Consider the following 16,759-nt stretch of genomic DNA (forward strand, 5'->3'; position numbering starts at 1 on the left):
TGTCAAAAACATTTCAATTCCCTCCCAGATAAAACATAGGCCTTGTAGACATAAGACAAGTAAGATCACATGTGAACTGGAAGATGAGGCTAGCATTCAAAAATGTTCTTAGGAAATGGGAGAAATGTTTGGGAGAAGCTGGGGTGCTATTAAGACAGTATAATACAATATTCAGTCACTGTAACAATGCACACACAAAATTGATTGCAGAAATGAAGAAATACTCAGGTCTGAGCTCTGTATTTTGAGGAACATAATACAGAGAGACTGAAAAATGCACAGCAAAGTTCAGCAAAAGTAACCTGAGATACTCAAGACCAGACAAATAGAATTGGGTTTCAATAGCACAAAGACAATCAGGGTTGTCTTTGACTTAACTCTTAAGATTAATTCTTCTAGAGGTGAAAATAAGGAGATACTGGAAATGATTTCCTGGAAATCTGTGGTCTCATCATCACTGAAGGGAAGCCAAATGTTGGTAAAAGTATGTATGTGTATCAGGGGGATTAAATAAACCTTTGGCATCTAGTGCAAATCAGTCACTACATTAATGATGTAACTGTATCTGATTTTAGTAACCATGTGGAACCATCAGGATCTCCCCAGGTATATGTACAGGCAAAGGCAAACTCCACAGGTGAGCAATTCATGTCCTCACTGGGATCATCCTACAAGGAAACAGAAGCTTTGAGAGGATAAAGAATAGATGTAGTTACTAAGCAAATTAATGCCAGAATTAATAAACCGTTAGAAAATCTTGTTCTCAGCATGAGGCATGGCCTGAATTACTTAGAAGGGCTCTCAATTTCATCTTCAACTCTCTTTTCACAACAATTTCTGGTCTTGAAACTGACCCATAACCCAAAGGTTAGAAGGTAGCAAAGTATCATTGAGATTTTTTTTTCTTGTTCTAATTAAAAGTAATAAATACAATTATACAATGTATAGCTTACCAGGTTTTTTTTTCCCTGCATATTTAGCTCCTAAAATTACCCTCAAGCACTCAGCTTCAATTGCTACCACTTTGTCTGTCTTTATTTGCTGAAAGATTTTGGGCTGGAGCTGCTGAAAGCACCTTTGGGAAACCACCGGGCACTCCCTGGCAAAGATTCCCCAGCACAGGCCTCGCATCTCTCTCTCTGAGATGTGCTGGCAAACAAGAAATACACAGTCCTTAGGAGAGAAAAAACCCTGTGCTGAACAAGATGCTAGTTGCATTTCCTAAAGAATTTTGTACAACTGCTCAAAAACCAAGAAGAGTTTTGACTCCCTACTGCCAGGAAGTTGGGAATGTATTTCAAATGCAAACAGTGAACTCAGATGCAGCTAGGTTTCAAATTACTGGGAATCTCCTACTGACACTTGTAATTACACTGCTGATAAGACACTGTATCTGAGGATTTTTTCTTCTGACATAATTTTTGCATGCTCATATTTGTGCCTGAAATTCTGCAGAGAGGGAAAAATCTTGGTTTCTTCTGGGCAACCTAAGTTTTCTGTGCACATCTTTCAGCAGCCTACCTTCATTTCTTCCACAGATCTGCCTAATCCCCTTGCAGATGGTCCTAAATCAGAATACATACTATTTCCTTGAGGGTCACTGCACCAAGATTCTCAGTATCTTTAAGAGCACATTATTTTGGTGTGAATAAATCTGAGGATAATCTAGGACTCCCCTTGATTTCAAGGGATCATGCACAAAGAAAAGGGTCAAAGCATCCAGCCATCGAAATTTTAAAAGTGAACAGAGAAGCTAATAAGGCTCAGGTGCATTTCTGACTCCTGGTTTCAGGGAAGTTGATGCAGCCCCAGCTGCACTCTCCACTTCGGCAGCAGAGGGTGCTGCCAGAATAGCGAGGGCCCCTGCAAAGATATCCAGGACTGGTCAGTCAGGTGTGACTGCAGTTTGTCCAGAGCCTCCATGTCACACAAGTATCACTTAGGGAGAACAGTACCAGTTAAGGGTTTCAAACTCATTTTTCAATACCACCCCAAGTCCATAAAATTTGTTCTTCCCATGCCCAACTGTGTGGCATTCTCACTCCTAAGCCTCATACACAGCTTCTGCAGTGATGGCTGAAAACGAAGTCAAACACTAGCTAAAAAACACCAGTACAGCAGTTTTGTGATTCAAGGAGAAAATGACTGACCGAGGACTGCAAGCTTGAATCTGAACTGCACACACTGTTACACTTGCTCAGGGCTCCTGCAGAGCAGCTGCTGCTCAGATCCTGCTCTGCCATCTACCACGCTCACCCCAAGCCCAGCTGTTCCCATGGACACTGCACCCACTTCCCACCACATGAAAGCTTCCAGGACAAATGGACTGCACGAGGGGCACTGCTGTTTGTTCTGCTCCTTAGTTTTACGGTATCTCACTAAGGAAGACAGAGTAAAACCTTCTCAAGCATCAGGAAAACTCATGGTTGATGCTGAAGGGCTATAGGTGAAGTCATAGAGTTTACCTGGTTAGTTAACAGAACCGATTTATGGGGAAAAAGAAAAAAACTTCCTTGATATGCATATTTTTTTCTCCTTTCAGATGTGATTATCAGCTTATTAGCTAACTGCTTCATAATGCAAACATCTAAGCCAAAACATCCAGGACTGTTTCATTAAATTATTTACCCCTTTTCAAGAGACACCAAGCTTAACAGAAAAATGAGTCTTCAGTCACAGTAATTTCATAGTTCTTCCAAAGAACATCAGTACATGAATGAAGCACTACTGTAAACACATTTATAAACTCCCAAAAAACCGTCCCAAAAGCACACCAGTTCATTTACTGCGCCCAGAAGTTGTTTTCAAATGCAAGGTTGTAGGTACGTTTCAAATTCTCTAATACGCTCCTTATTTTCATCTCTATAATGAATAAAGCTGCTATGATTCTGCTGTCAATCACAATTCTGCCTTACTGCAATCTCTGTTTACTGCTAATTAGTGCCTCCTTTTCTTATTAGCCATGTCAAATTTTTGCATCTTGGCGGGTAAATACGGCATTTTACCTTTACACTTAGCGTGATGCTTTCCTGCTAAGACTTAAACGTGAACAAACTCAGTATTCCTACAAAACCAGCACAACGTTTCCTAAAAAAAAAATTTAAAAATAATACTAATAAAAAAAAAGCCCTCGCTGTTAAAAGGGGTAACCAGACAAAAGTTACAAAAACCATAAGCCTGAAACGCTGGACATTTCTAAGGGCAGATTTAATGCAACACATCTTCTTTAAAACTTTTTCATTTGAGCGGTGCAAGTCGCCCCAAGTTGCGCTATCAGGAAGGGAGCAGCAGCGGGAGCAGCAGCGAGAGCAGCAGCTCCGGCCGCCCCACCGCGCCGGCTGTCCCCGCACGCCGTGCGCCTCCGGAGCATCGCCCGCACCGCCGCGCCCCGCAGGGCCAGCACGGCAGCCCGCAGCTAAAATTCTCGCCCCTCGCCCATCCGCGGCACCTTCCCGCCGCCCGCTCCCCGTCGCTCCGTGCGTCCCTCCCCGCTCACCTCGGGCGTGCAGCCAGCGCCAGCTCCCAGCGAGAGCCGCTCTCGGCCCCGCTCCGCCCCAGCCCCGCCGCCTCCCGGCCGCGCCCCCGCCCCCGGCGGCTCCTCCGGCGGGGCAGGGCCGGCGGCGGCCCGGGGCGCAGCGGGGCAGCCCCACCCGCCGGGCGGCACAAGGGGACAGCCGGGGCGGCCGCTGCCGGGAGAGGCACCCCTGGGCTCGCCCGGGCCCGGCACAGCCCCAGCCTCGCAAGGAAGCCGGAGCCGTCCCGCCAAACGCCTCCGGGCTTCCGCACATCAAACGCTTCCTCTGGCCGGGGAGACGCCGCAGCCGCGGAACGCTCCGGACCGCGACCCGGCCCCGCGCAGAGAGCGCTCGCCGGGAGCCGCCGATGGCAGCCAGGAGCCGCCGGGAGCCAGGAGGAACCGGGACCTCCGCTCCTGCCCGGCGTGGCTTCAGAACGGGCACCCTCCCTACGGCTTGTCACCGGACAGCTGCTGCGGACACCTTCTGAGCTGGTGTCATCATTCAAGGACTAAATGAGCCCCTTGGGTACTTGCGAAGTGCAGGATTTCCCTGTAAGCGTGTTAGGGAATCAGCCGCGCACAGGGATTTAACCTCACCCTCATAGTCACACATGCACAGCAGTTGTTTCGCTCCTCCGCCGGGCGCACTCAAACAAAGCCAGCTCATCTATGGCCAGGGTTGATAGACCTCTACATCAGCCGGATGCAAAGTCACAGAATCAATTTAAGTCTGAAGAGACCTCTAAGATAATCAAGTCCAACAGTTAACCTAGCACCACCATGTTCACCACTAAACCACATCCACACAGCTTTTGAGCCATCTACACATCTGCCCCTTATGACAGGAACAAGTGTTTTGAGCAAGTGTTATGCTGTCGAGCAGCAGAAGTATGTGGTCTATGTTCTTGAGCAAAACACAGGTGAGATCCTTAAAACGCCTTAAAATACAGCATTTTGATGGGAAATTTTAAAAACTGATGTACCATAATAAAAAGAGGTCCCCAGCTACCACTAAGGAAAAAAAAAAACCTGAGCACAGGTAAGCTAAGTATTTACAATTAAACTCTGTATCAATATATAGTAAAAATTAATGACAGCACTAAAAATTTTGTCTATAAGAATGGGAAAAGTAGGGGTTTGAGTAGTCAGGTCACTTGCAACAATGTTTGGTCAGTTGGCACTGATACTGGACTGCTGTAGCTTATAGAAGCCTGGCATCTCAGTGGGTAAATTCTATTACCATGCTTCAAATGGTATTTTGCTTCAAAAAATCCCCCTGAAATTTTCTGGAAAAGAGCAACATCTTTGATGATGCTTAGCAAAATGGAAATCTTTGGCCACCTAGCAGCTCTCAAACAACAATTAGTAATAACTATTAGCAAATAACAATTAGTAATAACAATTAGTAAATAACAATTAGTAATAAATAGAATAAAATTCACTTTTATGTGACTGAGAGTAATTTGGCCACAGCATTCATAAACCATAATATCATAATAAATATATAATAATATAAATATAAATAAATATATGTATCATAAATATAACTACATTTAAATATATCAATAGGTATCATAAATATAAATAAATCTATCAATAGATATCATAAATACGATGAGCATTGCTCTCATCTTGCTAGCGATTAGTGGAATTTTTTTTCTCTCATCTTTTTGTTTAAAACTCTTATTACCTGTTTGATTATTATACCAACTAACAATGCAACTGCAACACATTCATTTCTATACACATGAATGGAATGCATTGTTTGTGTGAATTAAGTCATTCTGTCAATTTTCAGTCTTTCTCACATTTTCATTGCAATATATGGCAAGAAAGTAACACAGTAGTGTCTAAGCGATTTATTTTCTAAAAGCAGTCCCAATTACAGATTCACTCCATGCAGATTAGTTTTCATGGTAAAAATTACCTTAGTTTTTAAATTCCTATTTAATCTACACATGGTCTTCAAAAAGCATGCTAAGCATTTCCTTCCCAAAGTGCCATACAAAAACGTGTTAAAATAATGCTTTGTCATCTGCTGACAGCATTTAAAATTCTTGTTAAAAAAATAAAAAATCCCAAGTTGCCACTTATCACACATTGAACATTACAGAGCAGACCATTCCTCCCATGTCAAACACAGGATGTCACTCCTATGACCTTTTTGACTGCAAGATGGAAGATTATCACTGCTTTGGACACTTGGGATGGGCACCACAGGCCTCAGCTGTGTGACCTTAAAGGGGTTAGAAGAATTCAGAGCAGCAAATGCCTGAATCTGAAAAACTGCCATTGAAAGTATGGGGAATCCAACCAAAATGCTTTTAGGATGTCAGCAGAATCAATGCATCAAAGAAAGGAATTTCTTGTGCAGACTGGAGGAAGTGTTTAAAATCAGTGCCCAACAGGTGTTTGTTAGGGTGTGGGTGGCAGGAGGAGTCTTTTAGACTCAATGATCTATCTCTGTAAATTGGGTGGTTCTTTGCACATCCATACTGGGTACATGGATGTCAGGTGATACTCTTCTTTGGGACAGTGGCCAAAAAGAAAGCATAATGTACTTTAAGACACACCTTGATCACTTTTTGAAGAGAAACAAGGTAGTGGAGAAACATAATATGGTAGCTCAGGGTACCATTGTCATGAGCTTGATGACAGAAGAGGTTTCATCTCCTGTCTAGTATTCCAGAGTTTCACACCTTACTGTGAAAAGCACTGTCCCATGCAGCAGAGCAAAGAGGTGACAGCACAGGGAAGGGAAGAAAGAAGTCTCCTTGCTCACGTTTCTGTTCAGAGTTCAACGTGTAAGCTGCAACTAAGGGATCTTTCTTATTGTGCCTTTTCAACGAGGAGCTGGACACTCCTGTTACTGTTAAAGCACAAAGCAAAATAAATCAATGAAGCAAGCAATAATGTGGTGTAATTACAAGCTCTGTAGGCAGGCTGTCAGTGTTCATGGATCTTCCCCTCAATCCCAGGGAATACACCAGTATTGTACACTTCCATATAAAGAGTGCATAAGAAAGCAAAAGTATTGCAAATTATTGTACTGAGAGGGACATTATATTTCTAAAAATGAAAAGAAATTTTTCAAGTCATCATAAGTGTGGGAAAAAAATTTCCCATCTTAGAGGATGACATCATTGTTTCCATAGTTGTTAATGTTGTCAATGATGTAACGGCATCTTTTATTTCTTCCTGCTAATTATGCTATTTCCCTATATATTTTGTGTTCTGTAAAAGCTCTTTCCCCATTAAAATCCTTTTCTAAGCAGAAGCATAAATCAAAAAGTCTAAATTAACAACATTTCATTGCTGCTCTCTTTGTTTTCCTAGATAAAAAGCAAGCCAGTGCAATATTCACAAATGGGAGGCTCTTCCTTCAGATGAAACCCACTTACATCTGCTTTCTCCAAGAAAGCTGTCAGAAATGAATTCTTTAAGGCATTATTTTCTACCATCTTTTTTCACTCTGTGGTGAAACACAGCATCCCTCTCCATGGAGCACAAACTCAAAAAGAATGAAAAAGATGTTTTCACTCCACTTTGAAAAATTGAAGCATTCAATCCCAGGGACATTCAGACAACAGAAGCTGTGACATGCTTAGAAATCTCTGAAAAGACTCTTAAAAGGTACTGGAGATGTGAATTGAACCTCTTTTACCCAATTTTCCTGCCTCTTGCCCCACTCTACCAGTGGGGATGCTCCCCCAGCAGCCTGAGAGGAGCTGCACACCCCAGCCCCTGTGCAGGGACAGCCACTGCCTTGCACAGCCCCCTTGCCCTTGTGGCCCAGCTGAGGGTCCCATTCAGTATTCCAGGCACGTATTCCTCTGGGTTTTGTCTCTCTTTTTTTTTCCCCAGAGATCTGCCAAAGTTTCCCCTCCCCTCTGACTTCCACTCACCCCATTTGGAAAGGGTAAAACAGGAGCAAGGGAGAAAATCCCATAACTTGTCCGAAGCACGCAAGGATGATTTGTGTTCTCACTTATGGGGTATGACTGTCACTGTTGATCTACTTTCAGGCCGAGATTATATCTGATAAGGGCTGACCTTATTTGAGTATTCACACATTATGCACTCACAGAGAGCATGTGGACACAAAAGTCCCTCAGATGTTCTGGGCATCAATCACGCTCACAGCGTGGAGGCTGCCAAACTTTTCTTCCCTTAACTCGGGAGAGGAGAGGGTAGTCCAAGACAGACTTAATAAAGTTTAAAGCTGTGCCACAGTATATTTGGGGCCCATTGTCTTCTAAAAGTGTTCTTTTCAACAAATTCTCTGCAGTTACCACGGGCAACAATTCGTCTTTAACAAATTGGGGTGGACTGTGTGCAGACTGTCGGGAGGAGGGGAAGTGAACAAAAGGCTTGCCAGGCCCATTAAATAAAAGCCAAACAACCAAAACTCTTCTGTCTCTTAGTTGCCCCATATCTACAAAACCAAAGTGGGTTCTTAAAATTATTCGCAAAACCACGGTATTTTCAAAGCATACCTTCAGTCAAATCACTTCCTTAAGAACTCGTGCATCTATTGTTCACCACACGCAAATACTTATTACCACAAATTAACATGTGTTTTTATAAAGAATATACTATAAACATCACTGATGACTAAAACATTTCATCAGTTGTAATGAATTCACAAGAACTACAACTGGTTTTATAAATCACCTGCTTTTTTCTGCATGTTCATTTGAAATTGTGAGAGTTGGGAAGAAATAGGAGCACAGGCAGGTGATTCATGTGCTTCTCCAAAATGTATTTACTAGTGGGGCCTTTCTTAATTTGTAAAGTCTAAATTCTCATGCAGCATCATCCTTACAGGTAAAACTGACTCTACAGTCTGCAGACTTCCATGGAAACAGACAAACTGCCCAAATAAGCCACCATACCTAGCTCTCAAACACCTTATATTCCCCATATATGTAGACTACATGAAATTACTACTCTCAAAACAAAGTATGATTTGCTTTCCTAGATCATGCTTTTCAACTCCAAAACTTATTTAGGCTTTGTAAACTTACTTTCTTCTACAGCTGACTACTCCAGCAAAAACAGTAAGCTAAGGCATTCTTCTCATGTGACTCGAAGTAAGTAACTAAAAAATGCAAATACTCATCAACCAAAGCCTTGGACAGGATGCCCTGAAGAGTTCAGTGTGTTTTCTCTTTTCACTTTTAGATGCTTTTAATGATGGAAGGTTTGTTGCTGCAGTTTGGGAGATCAGTTCACAGTATAATGCATCTTATCATGGGGAGGTTCTGCTGCTTTTCCAGAGATGGTTGAGGCTTTTTCCTTCCAATGTAGGGCCACTTAGTTATATACCAAAAGTGACTGACCCTTGAGAAAAAGGAGTAGCACGCTGCCAGGAGAGATGAAAAGAGCTTTGGACTAAACCACAGGAAAACTGTATTGAGAAGGATGTGGTTTTCAGGCACGATACCCAAGATGATAGCATGGAGAAATCCACTACCAGTTTCACTGGGATTTCATTGAAGCCTTTCACAGCAGTAGCACAGACACTCACTGCCTTTGCGAGGTTCGTATCCTAGTGAGGACCTTCTGTGGCTGTGCATTATGTTCCTTTTTAAAATACCAGCAGCAACCATCCCTCTCATCATGTGTGGGGATCAGGATATCCCCACACATGCTAACTAAGGGCTGAAGTTCAGGTCCAAGTGTTCAGTCTATAAGGCTTTGTTCAGTCTTAAATGAAGGGTTCCTTTGAAAGATTTTGGCTACACAGCATTCAGATCACAAAGTTTAAAAAACAATCATCCCAGTAAGAAGGCCTACCCAGACTAATATGATTGAGTCCATGGCTTTTTTCCCCCTTGGTTAAAAACTAGCCTTTAAAACTTATAATATTTTGATGAAAAGAAATTACTTTTATTCTACCACTATAAGCATACACACAAACACACACACATAGATGTTGATTTGTTGGTTTCAAATGTCATTACCTATGAGTTATTCTATGATATGAATAAAAGCCCATTACTCTGACAAGCGGGATCAAAATCTAAATGTGTGAGGGACGACTGTACCTTTAGCTTTACTAAAGTTCCTTGCCAGGCTGACTTTATTTGGGTAAGGAACCAATCATAAAAGTAAAGTTAATGGAGCTTGCACGTTTGACCCAATAAACCAGAAACCAATTTTTATAGGGGTTTTGTCATGTGCTGCCTGATCTTGCAATGAGAACCTGCACATGGTTCTTCAACTGGAAGTTGTCCTCACAAGGTGGGAGCCACACAGCCCCTCACAGCAATGTATCTACCACAACTACCGCTGCCACAGCATCTGCAGCACCCAGTTGCTGAGCCAGGGCTGGCTTCTGGCCAGATGTCTCAGACTGTGGCAAAACAGAACTGTACCTGGCTACAGAAGCTAAAGGCTTCCTCAAAAGGTCACATAATTTAGCAATCTCTGTGCTGACACATCAGATCAGAGCAATAGCTCAGTTTGTCCATATTCCTGTCTCCAATAAAAGGTATTTGTTTTTTATTAATTTTTAAATGCATTGCTTTTTAATTTCATTGGGATGTCTCTTGTCTTTTATTATGTAAAAGGTTAAATGGAAAAATTCAATTTGCTTCTTCTTTTTATATGTATTATTTTATTTTCTGTTTTCTGTCTCCTCTTATTGAAGTCCTCTCTAACCATCCTCCAAATTTTAAGTTGCTTGTTCCTCATGGAGGAGCCATGGAGATGGTTCATCTCATATTTTATCACCCACCTATTCATGCTACACCTTTTTATCAGCTGAGGTGTCCTGATGCAAATGCAGTGTTCTTGGAGGGATGTGACACTCACTGACAGTCACTTTCAGAAATCAGCTCTATCTCTTGTTTGGAGTCAAATGTCTTATTTACTTTTTTCACTGCAGAAAGATTACTTTGACTTGTTCAAGATGAAAAGAAGGATACTTCTTGTACTCAGATTTATTTCAACATTCTGGGATATACCAGGATTTTGTATTTGACAATGTGCACTTGCCAAAAATACTTTAACCTGCATGCTTGCATCAAGTTTAGCAAATCTTTTGCAGTTTAGCGCAATTCTTTCTGATTTAAGCTAATTTAAATAATTACTTTTACTTTCCCTGAAGTCACTGTTTCATGCAAAGGCTAACATACCCAAAACCACTTTGAGAAGTAGCTTATTACTGCCTTCCTGGTGGCAGGAGCAGCATGTCTCACAAATCTCCATTTGTCCTTTCCCTCAATATGCCAAAGAATGAGCTGCAAGAGGACAGATGATTGGGTACAGAAGGGAGGAGTACATGAAGAGAGCTGTAATTACCCTCAAAAAATTATTTTAATCATTTCACACTATTTTTTCAGGGCTTTTGTAACTGAGAAAAATTATACTAATGAGTGCATAAAAATAATAATAATACTTTTATACCATGAAGTGTTCTCAGCAATTAAGTTACACTAGAGTCTCTTGGTACAGTATCTTATCAGTACATAATTTCATATTTCAGAAGTTCCTTTCAGCACAGCTTGAATCTCAGCCTCCAAGCTATTCTCCCAAGCAATAAATGGACAATGACATAGATTTATTAACCCCACTCCCAGCCCAAAAGCATGTCTGATGGATTTGGAAAGTATCCTGTACATTCAAGATAGGCATCTGCCAAAATAAATCCTACTCTAATGCTTGTTGAAGGTATTTCCCCCTCCCCCCATACCTCTTTACTCATTACCAATTTCCAGTTGAAATAACTTTTCTTTCTGAGAAGAATTTGTTCCTATGTTTACAACTACATAGCTCTGTAAGTTTATCTGCAAAGCAGGTCACCCTGAGGAACCACAGTGGCACACTCATCTTAGGTACCCAGCTCTCCAGGGAGGTTACCTCCACTGTATACAGCCACTGTTTAGAACTTTCCTATCATTACAGGTACACAAAGACCACAGAAGCCAACCAAACACTTGGAAAGTAAATGCATTTTGTGACTTCAATGTCATCAAGAGCCCAGCAAGCAGGACTTGGCAGCAACATAATTCTTAGCATTATTTACAGATTTATTGCAAGTGCATGATAAGAAAAAATCACCCAAAAAAAACCAAAACAAAGAAAAGATACCCAAAGCCAATCAAATTTCACTCCATTGCTACTAAATTCTGTGTGTTACAACACAAGGCAACTCAAACCTCAGAGAAGTTCCTAATGTGACGTGGATACAACATGACTGAGGCACTTCTGACTGGTGTGATGAGCTTGAAGGCAACTAGGAGCTTGCATAGTCCACTGACCAAAAGAATTTTCAAATAGCAATTTCAGTATCACTTCTGCAATATTATCAAAAATAAATCTAAATGTGATGACACTAGACTTCTACAATATCCCTCCTTTTGGAGGAGCATATTGTTTCCTTGCTTTTTTTTTGGGGGGGGGGGGGGGGGGTTAGCCAAAATGTATATTAAGACATTAAAAAAACCCTTTGGCTTTGCCTCTTTAAATAAGCAGACAGCTTCTTTAGCCCTTCCTATTCCTTCACCTGTCCTCAGTTATAGAGCACAGCTGCTTGAAGGCTTAAGATTTTTTTTGTGAAGTAACAGCTCATGATAATCTCATTAAATCCTTTCCAACACTTTCCAGTTCATACAGGATTTCCTTCGCCGGGTGGCTGGAGCAAGGATTGGCTGCTTAAACAATCTCTGTGGAGAAAAAAAAAAAAAAAATAAAAAGAGTCACCCAAACCCCTCCTCACAGAGGAGGGTGCAGGGGACCAAAGCTCAGAAGCTCAGCCCCAACCAAGGGGCTGGAACAAATCCAGAGATGCAGCAGCTCTTTGCTGTTTCTCTCTGCAGCTGAGAACCCACATTAGAAGTGTAATCCCTGATTTCTTTTTTCTTTTGCATGTAAAACAAACCATGTGCTAAGCAAGCTCCTCTACCTGTAAATCATTCTGCTTAAATATCCAAAGTTCCTCTCTGCTAGCCTGGGAAGTACTCATTGCAAAGGAGTTGTGTTCTCAGGGAGAGGCTCCATGACCAGGCTGGCTGCTCAGACATCAGTGCCATTCCCAAGAACAGGAGACAAACCTCCCCAGGGAGAATGGACAGTGTGAAAAAGAAAAACAGACAAAAAGAGACCTGACTGTTTTATAGACATGCTTTCTATCAGATCATACAAGCTGTGCTGTGGGTGTTCTGAAGGCATTTCCAAGGAGAGGAACCTCCCCAGAGAAGCCTTGGGTGCTAAGCACATGTGAGTGAGGCACTGGGATCAAGAAAAGCTGGGACATCCTAAATAGCTCTAGGAGGAGATGAGAACAATTTTTAGGCTTTAGAGAAACTTCTGTAGCATCAACTACTTATATCAAAATGGTCAGTTTTAATTTCACTGCATGCTGTCTCATAATAGCAGTTTAATAGGATTTTTCCCTATTTACATGCACTTAAATGGCAAATGCACATTTCCTGCTTCAGCTGCCAAAAAGTACTTTTTCAGCCTGCCTGACTAAAACCACCCAAAACATGCAAAGCAAAAAGTGTAAGACAGTTTAAGTTCTGTAGAAAAGGCTGCCCAGCTCAGGTATCTGGGTAACAAATATTTTTATAGGCCTTTCAGTGGCTCAAATCCAGGACAGCTCTGCAGTGATTTATTTCTCCAACAGCTTCTAGGGTGGCCTATGTAAAATTAGCTGGTAATCACAAACCAGGCCCCTGGTGGGCACGTTCCACACCCAAAGCAGCAGGGGCGGGTGCTCCCTTGCTGAGGGTCACAGGAGAAAGAGCAAGGGCTGAGGGGGGAATGCTGGATATCTCATACTCTCAGGAAGAATGAAGCTGAGCATCAGAGCATTATGCTAAAACTTTTCAGGATCAAAGCACAGTTCATCTTATCTAAGTCATAAATGTGTTACTTTTTATGATTGCCCTGCTAGTACTCTGAATAAGCATTAAGTACAGTTTTTGAGGGTTATACAGAATTTGTCATGCAAAAACCTACTCCCTTAGGAGCACACTGCTGTTTGCAGTCTCAGTTGCTACAGCAGTTCAGAGTTTTTTAACTGAAAATTGTCCCTATATCTCAGTGCAGAAGGGAGCAAATATTAACAGCACAACCTGTGTATTGACCCTTGAGGAAATTTATGATGTCTGAGACTTCACTGATTAGTACTTTCTACATAATCACAGCACCTTCTTTATGATAAAATTGGTTGCAAATCCCCATGCACTGAAAGTCTGCAAGTCTTGCCACCACCTTCTCTGCTACAGGGCCCCATCCGGGCATGGCCCTGGGCTGCAGGCTCCAGCTCCATCCATAGAACAAACACCCAAACACATTGCAAATTCTTTTTTCCTGCCTCCAATGCAACTCCAGCCACCTCAGCCCATGCATCCAGCCACGACAGAGGCTCAAGCATAGTGTTGATAATTTTTGTTTGGCTGGGATGATTTAGCAACACCCACATGGTCACCTCATGTGTTGAAGCAACTCTGGTGTCATCACTGTCTCTCAATGACCTTAAACCATCACCAAGCTGTGGGAATTCTCATACTCTGATGAAAGCTAGAAATTAATGGGAGACTCCCAAATCTTACATGACAGCAGCTGCTTATCTTCAACTATTTCCCACTATCTTTAAGAGAAGTGATTCAGACAGATGTTACAAGTTTTATGCTCTCAATTTCTATTATATTCGCTCAGGTCTAACAGAATAAGTTCCTCATATCTAGGTTCAGTTTCACCATGGTTTTCATTCATTTTGGCTGATCTATTTTTGATATATTCTCTGGATGCACCTCCTTAAATTGTGCTAATTTAGTTCCCTGGCTGTAGATTATATGTTAATCCCAGCACTTGCAAATATTCAGATAGAAAATAAAAACTAGACACTACAAGTCACGTGCTTATTTAAAACATGTAGCTGGACAGTATCAATATGACACAAGGATAGTAGATGAAAATTAACCTGCAATTCTCTAATATCATCAAATAAATCGACCTGCTAATGAAAGGAAGCACATTTCCATAAGAATTCAAGTGGTATCCAAGTAACAATTCCATGGTGATACATTTTCAATTAAAGAATTACAATAGACTACACTTATTTTTTCTGTCTAATGTTAGGTTGTAATTCATTATTGTACAGGCAGCTGAATATTAACCTACAGCTTCTGTTCTTTGTCTTGGTAGTAACTGGGAAATGTTTTCAAGGTCAAATACTTTTACTAAAAAAGATACCTGCACACCAAATTTTAGAAATTATCTCTTTTCTATTATCTGGTTGCTTGTTTTTACTTAATTTAGCATGTTAGAGAAATATTAACGAAATCTATGAGAAACTCTGCCAAACCGATGAGTGAAGAGGAGTGTACCCACTCACAGCAAAAGCAAAAGTAGGTCTGTTTATTGCTATTCTGTACCCAAAAAAGGCTCATGTTCTAGAAGGCCACAAGATATGAAAAACAAACTCATGGTTATAAGAAAGTAGAGCCATTTAGTGATTCAATGTTGGCAGGGGGCAATTTATTAACTGTCCATTTACGGTGACAAGCTCCTAAGTGCAAGAGCATGAAAATTAAATTCAACAAGTTCTTTAATTATCTTATGTGGTCACTTCATATTATATTCTCTCATAATGTATCACTCACTAATGTTGCTATATGGTACCACAAAATGTTCATATTTAATCAAATTGCAAGCAAAATGCATAAAATTCTGAAGATTATTTTCCATATGCCACTACATATCTGTCAATAAGTACATTCCTGAGTTTTGGTCAGATGGCACTGATGCCTGAGAGGACAGGAACAGTACACTGTATTGTTAAATTCCCCACTAAGGCTTAGCTTCAATAATTCAGCTTTCATTACAAATGCTAAAATTCAGTAGTAACTGAATTTAAAACTCAAAAAAAATCCCACCCCTACCCTTAGAATATGTGAAAAATGTTTTTCCTTGAGCTTGACAGGAAAATGAAAATAAGGGAGGGATGGAGGAGAGAATCAAGATACTGTTCCCATTACACAATATCTGTGGAGGGATTATTTCAAGTTAGAAAGCTACCAAGAAATGGAAAAAAAAAATTCTTACATGTTGAACAGTAGTTCCTGCTTCCCATGAAAGCCATCTGTTCTGTGTATGTACATGGTTTGAAAGACATTCCCAGGATTGTGTCAAGCCAAAGGAATCCCCACTAGAGTTACAGAAATATAAACTCCCTTCACAGTGGCAGGAGAGCGCTGAAATGCAGCTCTGCGGACGTGTACAGCTCCACCCGCCTCAGGACCATAACAGTCCTGCTGGCATTCCAGGCATTACGTGGGATTTTCCCATCTGATATTGGGTTATGAGAACTGCAGCTTTAGCAGGGATAACATTGCAGTACTTTGAATGAGAAATTCTTCAGATGAGTCTAAGGCGAGAGCTCCGCTCTTCTCTATTGCAAAATGGCATCATCAGCCTTTCTCCCATTTGCAGCTGACATGAAAAATGCCTGGAAAATATTTCTGAATTAGGATTAATTCCATAACGCAGTTTTTGCCATTACTAATTTTAATGAGAGTGGGACATGGCACAGTTTGAACAATATACTTGCTCCACATTCATTTCCAAACTCTGGAAAGGGGAGTTGAAAACAGAAGTCCAACAATTAATACTTGTATAAGAAGGGCAATCCTTCCTGTGGGCCTGGCATTTTTGCAATCCCTTGTCTACTACTCAACTGAGTTCAAATTGCAATTATTTTTCCTAGGGAGCAATTAAATACTGCTACCAATGTTAAGCATAAACACAACTCTAACTACAAGCAACGCTCAGATGACTTGCTCAGGTTCAAGGGTTCACTGCACATGAATATCCATAAATACCACTGACAGCCTTAGCAGTATAATGAACTTTGCAGCAACTCATGCAGGCAGGCTACACAATACAAGAACATAATGCCCCAACCTTAAAGCAAGAAAGAAACCTGCAGAAGCAATTCTGAGCTACTTTTGCAGCTCAAACAGTGTGTTCAAGGACTATTTAAGAAACAGTCCAATCCTGTTCGTAAAATGTCCATGTGTTTATTGTTTTTTAAATCATTGGGTGGAATCAAATAGTAAAACTGAAGGAAACATGAACTTTATGTAAAGATGGTCAGTTCCACTGATTTATCATGCCAATTAGCAATGTTTTCTTACCTCCACTAACTTAAACATGCAACATTACAAGTTAAACACCCTGGGCTTTTTAAGGCATCACATAATATTTTATCTTTAAAGTGCTTACATT

General features: G+C 41.1%; 1 protein-coding gene across 6 annotated transcripts in view; it reads right to left on the minus strand.

The window, feature by feature from the left end:
- Window positions 1-16,759, minus strand: part of BMPR1B (bone morphogenetic protein receptor type 1B) — a 231,162-nt gene that overhangs the window by 70,407 nt on the left and 143,996 nt on the right. Inside the window, exon 1 of one of the 6 annotated variants that reach the window (XM_030948092.1) lies at window positions 3,497-3,547. The exons of the other annotated variants lie outside the window; for them this stretch is intronic. The gene's annotated coding sequence lies outside the window, so the exon portion shown is untranslated. Of the gene's footprint in view, window positions 1-3,496; window positions 3,548-16,759 lie in introns of those variants that run through there. 6 annotated transcript variants of the gene reach the window in all.

The sequence above is a fragment of the Camarhynchus parvulus genome, chromosome 4 (genome assembly GCF_901933205.1).
Source record: "Camarhynchus parvulus chromosome 4, STF_HiC, whole genome shotgun sequence".
Taxonomy (NCBI): domain Eukaryota; kingdom Metazoa; phylum Chordata; class Aves; order Passeriformes; family Thraupidae; genus Camarhynchus; species Camarhynchus parvulus.